This window comes from Centruroides sculpturatus, unplaced genomic scaffold (genome assembly GCF_000671375.1).
Source record: "Centruroides sculpturatus isolate CEXI.00-Female unplaced genomic scaffold, Cexi_2.0 scaffold934, whole genome shotgun sequence".
Classification (NCBI taxonomy): domain Eukaryota; kingdom Metazoa; phylum Arthropoda; class Arachnida; order Scorpiones; family Buthidae; genus Centruroides; species Centruroides sculpturatus.
In genome coordinates, this window is record NW_019385246.1 from 84,126 (window position 1) to 94,171 (window position 10,046).

Consider the following 10,046-nt stretch of genomic DNA (forward strand, 5'->3'; position numbering starts at 1 on the left):
ATAGATAATTTATATCTTGAATTATTATATATAATTAATATTGAATATATTATTTATATAGTATAAGAAGTCTTGATCAATCACAAAATTTAATTTAAGTTGGTTTAATCGATTCATTATATTTATATCTAAAATTTAAACTAAGTGTAATAATGAATAAAGTCATTAGTATAGTTTATAAATATAATTATCATAGTATCATAGTCTAAAACTAATCTTAATTCCTTATTCAATACTAACTAGTTTTTTCTAGATCAATTAATAACGTAAAAATCCATCAGTTATCATATTTTTTTAATGTTTAAGTTATATTTTTAACTATTATAATATGACAAAAAAGCTTAATTTTGAGAGTAGGGATAGGTTTTATAAAAAATTGTAAATGCTAATAACAACTAAAATTGTCATTAAGTCCGGCCCTACTGGAGATGTACACGACCCACACTATCTCCCCATCCCTCGACCTTTAACCACCAAAATTTAATAGGCAACAATCTCCCTAATAAATAAATCTTCCTGCAAAATTTCAGAAATTTTCGACAGAAAGCACAGCAATTAAGCTTGAAAGAGGGTGATAAAAATCGTGCCCCACACACAAACACACTAACATCACATAAATACCCTAACATACCCTAAATATAATAAATTATTATACATATTAGTACTAATTTTCTATTTAATTTATCTTTATTGCTAAATAATAATATCATTGCTCTATATAGGCTAAGCTCAAATGTTTAATGTACTGTACAAAGTATATTTTTTTGTCTATTCGGAAAGTGATATTCATTGTATATCCAACAAAAAAGCTAAAACGATGAAAGTTTGTGATAAGAATAAGTGTTATAGGTTTGCAATCTTTTGCTATCAACACCTATTTATTGCTGATAGTGAACGTACTATTACACTTTAGTTAACTCTTATCAATATAACGTTTAATTTCACTAAACTTTAAGCAGTTCTGCGATTGGCTTGGAGATTTTTCTGTTTCATAAAAGATGGCAATTTGTCAGAATATATTAATTTTAGGATTGTAGTGTTATTCTATTATGAGATTTCAGATAAGATTCAATTCGACTATAAAATCATTATATTACTTTGAGGATATTTATTACTGTGCTGTATATAATATCAAAGTGAATAGAATAGACTCTGAAATAATTTAAAGCAATGAATTAATTGTAATTTTATTAAAACAAGACTTAAGGAGTCACATGAAGGTATTCTTCTTTTGTTAGTTTCAAATAGATAACTAGCAGTTTGAAAGTAAGATGGGAAATAGGAACTAAACAAATCTAAAGAGATCGACTTTCTGAATAAATTTATTAAAACTTACTGAATATTAAATGTGATTTATTCAAATTATAATATAATAGCTTGTTTAATTAATTTTAGGAAAAATATTTTATTTTAAACTGATATCTATTACATTTACAATACCTTAATATCTAAAACTTAATTTAAAAAATAACGAAACATTTAAAAAATTCGAGAAAATAGATGTTTTTATCTAAAAGAGTGTAATTTTAACATGCTAATGTCTACTTGTCAACAGTACTGACAGGAGCGCTTGAATTAAATGAAAATTGATTGGATTGCCATCAGTTTTCATTTAACTAAAATAACTTTTAATAAATTGATGAAAACTGTAAGTAATGCCAACGGAAATTATTATATCTAATTATCATTCTAATGTTTGTTAGAAGGATAGACGAACATTTCTCATGACGCTGACAATCCTTCCTTCCAGAGGAAAAAATTGCATTGTATTTCAATAAATATTTTATAACAGAAAAATCTTAGAAATATGCTTATTTTTCAGAAGGCTGCAACTTATTTATATGATTTGAAATAAAATACTTTAGAAACTCGATTATTCTATCTATTTTTAAAACGTAAAATATAAAAANTGCTCTATTGTACTAGACAGAGTCCGGGAAATTAATAGAATCAAGAAATTAGCCACGAGTTGGGTGCAGTCGAAAAGTTAAAGCATTGTTCTTGGATCAATACCAACCCTTAGACTGTGTGATAAATTTTTTTCTGACAGGTTGTGTGACAACACAATGTGACTTATTAAACAGAATAAATCTGTTATAATATGTTGTTTGCGCATTGAAAACTTTCAGTCATTTCAATAAATATTTTATAATAATTGAGAATTTAGTACAAATTATATGGTTTTTAATGAATAATTATATTCCTTCCTTCCAGAGGAAAAAATTGCATTGTATTTCAATAAATATTTTATAACAGAAAAATCATAGAAATATGCTTATTTTTCAGAAGGCTGCAACTTATTTATATGATTTGAAATAAAATACTTTAGAAACTCGATTATTCTATCTATTTTTAAAACGTAAAATATAAAAAGTCTACATCATGTATTTTATAATGTATTTTATAATCATAGTTATTAATAAGCAATTTTTATTATTTATCTTCCATATAATCTTTTCAATTATATCTAATTTAAGAGTTATTTCATATTTTTAAGAGTAGAGTCAATAACTACAAACTTTATTTCATATCTTTCAATATCTCTTAATACAAATAAATGATGAACTTCCTTTGATATTTACGTGTACATAAAAATGTAATAGTAACCTCTTTTATCAGTCATTTTCTATGAATACTTTACATATGATTTTCTATTATATTTCCACACAAAATAAATGTAAAAATATATTCCTGTTATGTACGTAAGTCAAAGCTAATTAAGAAGTATTTACATATGCAAACTGAGTAAAGTAATGAAATTATTCAGCAATTCTTCAATCTTCTTTCATGCAATTCTCGACTTTATACGTAAAAGTATTCGGTCTATCATCAATTTATCCAGGCATGTTCTTTTAATCTTTGGCACATTATCTATTAATATCAACATTAACTTTAAAAATTTACCGTATTATTTGATTTACGTCTTCCGATTGAAGATTATTGACCTATTTCGTTTTATTGGGCTGCAATTTGAAAAGACTGTAGACCTATAAATTCCCACTGTCGTCCACCTGTCTGTCTTTCCTTAATTAGATAGATCAAAGTCCTGACCAGACATGGAAAGATTAGTACAGGAAGCCCTGATTAACTACATGCAAACGTCCGACAACAACCAAAAGTCATGTTATTTCAAGTAAAAGTTTTCCTCTGAAAGGAGTTAGATAGATGACTGGCAAGACTCTGTTGTTAAAGGAAAAGTATGATGTACAGGGGCAAGATACTACTATTTTGAAGTATTTTAAATAAAATAAATTTAAAAATATGATAAAAATTGCAAACCGGTATTGTGACAATGTCGCAATAAATATTTTTTCGTAATAATAGATGTTAATGAAGTCTTTTTAAAAGTTTAAATACTTTATTAATTTTCCGCTGTTATATATAACAGAGGGAAGATATGGCGATCGGTCAAAAAATGACCTCACAAGATTTTTACATTTTTGGACTCAGGGGACCTTGAAACGTCTAGAAATGCAAAAAGATTCGAGGGAGGTTTCTGTGTATATGGGTGCCTGTGTACGTGTGTGTGGTGAGCACGATACTGTTCATTCTCTTTCAAGCTTAATAACTGCTGTGCTTTTTGTTGAAAATTTCTGAAATTTTTCAGGGAGATTTAATTATTGGGGAATTGATGCTATTAAATTTTGGTAATTAAAGGTCGAGTTGGTAGGAAGATAAAGTATCTCCAATACGATCAGACTTTTTGACGATTTTACTTGTTATTATCATTTACAATGTTTTTATAAAACCCATCCCTATCCTCAAAATTAAGCTTATTGCCATTTTATAAATAGTTAAAAATATAATTATTTTTAAAATAAAAAATAATAACAGATGGCGCCACTAAATGTTGCCGGGAAAGTTAAGCAACTTTGCGAATTTTTTTTTCAATATGATTGAAATTTAGTTTTTAACGATTAGATTTTAAAACTAAATAGTTATTTATTACAACTTTAAAATATATAATTCTTCAATAGACATAACAATATACAAAAAGAAATTTATAGACAAAACTAATATTTTAGTTTAAATTTAGGCGTAATTTTTCCACTATTTTTAAATTTATTTAAAGCCGCTTTCGAAACTTTAATATAGTTCTATGAAAAGAGTAATTATAAATACCTTCAATTAAATAGCAAAGTTATAATAGATATTTAGTGTGATATTTTATAACTAAGATTTGTACATGAATATATAAAATTTAATGTGAAATTTAAACATAATAAAATAGCATTCGTTAATAACTTTCCAAAAAAAAGAAAAAAGAACTTTATTCATATATAATATGAATAGATTTTTTAAACTATTGGAAAATGTTATGCAAACAATATATTTTAAAATCCATTGTATCCATCATCTGAAATAGGCGTCAGTAATTTGTAACAATTACAACAGATTGTAGTATAACGTGAAATTTTCATGATGTGTCAGACAATTTATCAACAGTAAAAATTCTTTGGATCAATCTTACGTAAAGGAAATGAATAAATCATATTGACATTAGTGATGGAAATTGGACAAGACATTTAGATGAAACACACATTCTTTAAAATAAAATCATTAGAAAGCATTTCTGTAGTAGAAAATGCAAAAAGAAATCAACACTAAGAAATTTCTATACAATTATAACCAGGATGTAAACAGTTCTTTGTACTAGGAAGCAGGGCCGACGAGAGGGGTAAAATTTCCCGGACATCATTGTTTTTTCACGCGTTATTGTAATATAAAATGCTTAACAATTGTTCTTTATTTTGTAAAAAAGTAATATAGCCATAAAAAAATTTTATAATAAATTTTCTAATAATTTATTTACTTGGAGCCCATGTAAATTTTTAACATGCTGGGAAGTAAGAAAAAGATAAAATAATAAGGAGAATATAACAATGAACTTAAAATTTAAAGAATGTTAACTAAAGTAGTTATATTTCAACAAGGCGATTCCCATTCTGATTTTTATGGCATAGAATGCCTAATCGTAATTAATAATGCGCACATATTGTAATTGAATTTAATTCTCTCAAATTTTCGTTCTAAGATTAAAACATAATATTCTTGGCAATAGGATGCTATCGAATATGATTAGATAATACTAAGTAGCTACAATAAATCAGCTTTAATCGGTCTTAAAATTATCGCAAAATATATTTCGGTTAATTGATTTTTATACCATATTATATGTCAATTGATTTCTAAATGGAAGAATGAAATAAGAAGCTAAACTGATCATTTAACTTCACTGCAAAATTCAGCAATTACAAAATAAAATTTACAGTAAAATTCCGTTTAATAATAATTATTAGATTTCAAATTCATTAATTAGTAGGCATTTTTCCATAGATAACATTGTTTAATTAAACAATAAATTAAGTTTGAAAAATATTTAAAGACTTATTTCTTTAAATATTATTTTGAAGGATTTTTCTAATACCTTAAATAATATTTTGGATTAATGTAAAACTTTAAAAGTTCATGTTGTCGAAGTATAAAATTGAAAATGTTTCTCTCTTAAATAAATCTGTAGTGTCTTCGAATGTATGTTTAATTATAAGTTTATACTAAGATATTCCCATATAATTTAGAATAAATGGTTTACTTATGCTTGAAATATGCTTTACCGATACATTTGAAAAATTTTTTAAAAAAATAATTAACGTAGATTTATTTATTGATTTTTAATTAATTTATTTATCTTTCATTTCATGACTTAGCTGTTAGTTTAATTTTAATTGTTTTTTTTTTATTTGAATATATCATCGCGTTATTCAGTTTCGAAAATATTTCTGTTAAACGGAAAAAATATAGAAAATCTATATACAAAGTTACCTGAATTACTTTGTAATAGAAGCCAGAGAATTCCAAGAAAAAAAAATGAAATGCTGGTTTGTATAAATATAGGGGTTGGGTATATATATATATATTTTTTTTTTTTTGTAAAGTAGATTACTGCTTTGTTGTCTTTTTGTAATGTATCCGATTTGAGTTGAAATAATAATGTTTTATTTTTAGAAAATAGCATTTAACGAAATGAAATTTAAAATTTTTTTGGAAATAAAAAACTTTTTACGTAGACCTATGTTTATTGGGATAAATTTTTCTGTATACACTAGTTCCTGCAATAAAAAATCCAATAAAAGTTTTTGAATTTGTTGGTTTCCAAAAAAAACAGTAATCCTCTATTATTGTGTCTGGATGGGACAAATCATCGGTTAGAGTACTTATCGACTGCCTTGTTAGTTCTCTGTACAGTTATCTCTAACAAGATCCTTTAGGCTAGACTTAGGGATTTTCTTCAAGTTTTGTTTATGAACAAGCATCTTTTTTGATGAGGTTACAGATTTTAAATAGAAATTTTCATGAATTTCGAATATATTAGATTTTAAGAAGTTTTTCAGTGATTATAATTAATTTTTTTAGACTAATAAGAAAAATATGAAAAGCTTTATCAACGATTCATTAACATGTAAAAATTAATAATAAATATTATTTTAAATAAAGAGTTTACTTTAAAATCATTATTTATTTTTATCAAAATAAAACGAATAATACGATTAATTTTATTTTGTTAGTAATATTGGCATCAACTAACAAAAATCATTATGAATTAAATAATATTTAAAAATATAACTTCTATATTGTAAAATCGAAGTTAAAACTAATTAATAATTTAATCCTTAATAGCTAATTATTTGATAAAATTTTCATAAAAGAAAATAATATATTATAAAATTTAAATATAAAAGTTTGTCAGAATTGGAATTAAGCTACTATATTAATATTAGATAATAATATTTTAATATTTAGAATTATTTAATATAAACAGCCTACATCTTTGAGTAGTTTGATATAAGCAGTAGAAGTTATAGTGTATTTTTCCCTAATTCTAATACGTTTACAAATCTTTTCAAGATAAATAATTAGTACAATAAAAAAATATTAAATAAAAAAATATAACAACATAAGAATCTATCAAATAATGTTTACTTTTTTGATAGATATTGATTTGATATGCATACTTGGAGTTTCTTTGTATATTTTCAGATATAAAGAACCATTATATATGATTCAAGAGATTGCAAACTACAAAATTTTATTGTATGTAAGAGATTGTGAACAATTGAAAAGCTATTGAGTTGCATAAACCTATGCTCTTCAAACTTTTTTTACTGGCGGTCTTCTGTTGGGAGATTTGAAATTTGGTATGAACCCAATTATTATTTTTCTTTTGATATTTTTTATCTTTAATCATTCAATAGTAGTGTAGCGTGAGATTTGTTCTTTTTACTTTTTATATTTTTGAAATTTTGTTGTAACCCATAGGTTACTACTTCCTCGTATTCTAGAAAGTACCGTGCTTTGCTATATATCCCTACATACAAAGTATAAAATAATTATAAAAGTAAATATAAAGTATCGTTTAATTTTCATTAATAACGACGTGAATTAGCTATATTCGTAAGAATAATAAATAGATTTATTTACCTTTTTTTAATCTATAACTTTAACATTTTTTAAGGTTATTTTTAAGATATTTTTACTCATTACATCGAACATTTAATAGATTTCAAGATATGATTAAATGTTAACTAAAATTATAAAATGGTAATAATTATAAATTAATTTTTATATTACATATTTTTCAAAAATATGTAAAAATGTTTTATTTTTTAACTAACAATTTTTAATTATTTTGAAATATATAGTATAAGATTTTATTTTAAAATATAACAATTTATACAAAGGCTTCCTGGGTTCCCAACGAAGTCGTTCGGAAGTCCTGGTCTAAATTATTATGTCTAACTTTGAAAGGGAGTCGATGAGATACATATGTACAGTACAATACATGCATAACATATCCTATATATTTTAATATTTATAATTATTTAATAAATACAATTATTTAAAAATTCTTGAAAATATTTTAAGTACAATTTTAGAAAGTTTCCAAACGTAAAAAATTTATTAAAACATAATGCATAATTTAAATCCGGGTGTCTGAGACGCCTATAGTTTTTATCAACACTGGGTTCCAAAAGAAATAAATATAAAGCGCATATAGTCAAGTATTATCTCTTGATAAAAGTGAACCAAGTTAAATAAAAACTCGACATAGCAGTAGAAACGAAATTGTAACTACGAAAACCAAACGGATATCTTTCCCGTAGCTCCGAGATAGTTGCTTAATGCTTAAGAATAAAATGTCTATTTTATTTAACATTTAATTTAATCGACATTTTTCTTTTTAAAGTTCCTACACTCATTAAACTCTGTAATATACTGTACATTGTACAGTACATGTTTCATGTCTCCATTTTTGTATATCTCACATCCATGCAATCCAATCCGCTTTATTTGTTACCATTTTACAACGTAATTATATGATAAACAAGTGTTTTTTTTTCATTTTGGGTATCCAACATTGAATTTGATCCAAGAGCTCGCTTCGCTAAATTACTATCTTTAAGTCTTTTGCGAAGAGTAGATATTTAATGTTAAATTCTTTGCTTGCTTGATAGTAATTGTCTAAATTACTATGTACTATTATGTTAAGACTTAGTTCTTTTAACTGAAACAAGCTGGAAGAACCAAATCTTCTTCCGCCATTTTTTTCTATTGGCACCATTTTTCCTTCTTGTGTATTCAGTAATCATCTATAATTAAGAAATTTACTTAGATTGATAATAAAATATTTCAGAAAAATACGTGCCTTTAAATTTACTAGATATTTCACCCACACCATACGGGAGAGATGCCTATTTCTATATTTTAGATTAAAATTATTAGAAGAGTTTCTGGCTTCGAATATAACACAACTACTTTCAGACGAAACAGAAATATTACATAACATATTCGAATTTTAAAACCTTTCGTATAAAATGTGAATGTCGCAAAAAGTTTATAAAGCGATGATAAACGTAAACTTATTTTTAACGAAAAAATTAGTAGAACTACCATTCGAAAGATAACGAAACACATGAACGTTAAGCACAGGCACCATTAAAGTAACTCGTGATGTGTTCTAAGTATTATTTGAATAAACAACTTCTAGGCGTCTTTCCCTACTAGGCATGTCACCCGGTTTTATCCTTTCTCTATATATATATATATTTAAGGAGAGTCGATGGAAAAATTCTTAGTACGGGTCGATGCATTAAAAAGATTGGACTAATAAAATAGTTCGATTAAGTCAACATACAGTCATTTTATAATACTTTTTCTTAACAAGAACCTTATTTACTTAATTTTTAATAAATAATTATTAGAATATAACTTATGCAAAACATCTATTTAATAACAATATCAAACACACTTACAGTATATAGGCAAAAGAACAAGAAATTCCGAAATTACTTTATATAAAAGCTGCACTTTCTTTTTCCATCTCATTTTATTGAATTTTTCATTTTTATACGTTATTACGTATAAAATTACATCTTTATATAAAATTAAAATAATATGTACTTTAATTTCATATAAAGATGTGTTCTGTTAAGAAACTTATCAAATATTGTTTTATATTCAATTTAAATATCTCTGTGTTCGTTTTTAATCTATTACGTAAAGACAAAAAAGAAATATTCTGTACTGTACGTCTTGGACAGACTCATTCTTTACAAATTTACTTTAAATTCTAATTACTTAAATCATTCAATACAGTAGATGAAAAATAATAATATACACAATTATTTCTTTTATGAGACGATTTTATTTTGTTTACACTAGTAAAATACAAAATTGAAGGTATTATCGTATTATTAAAGTTAGCCAACTATTATTGATTTATAATAAATATTGATTGTTAAATGAATATATTAGTCTACCAGTTAGCATTAAAATTGTTAAAGTTGTATGGATAATGTATTAAGATAATACAAACTCTTATTCTCTAGATAATTACTGTTATCGAAAATGCACAACCAAAGAGATTAGAACCAACAGATATTGTTTTAAGAGAGAATCCCAGGAAACGGGTTAATCTAGAAACACATGTTGATGGAAATTCAAAGGCTTCCCAACTCTCTAGTCACAAACCACCACTTAATTGCAAT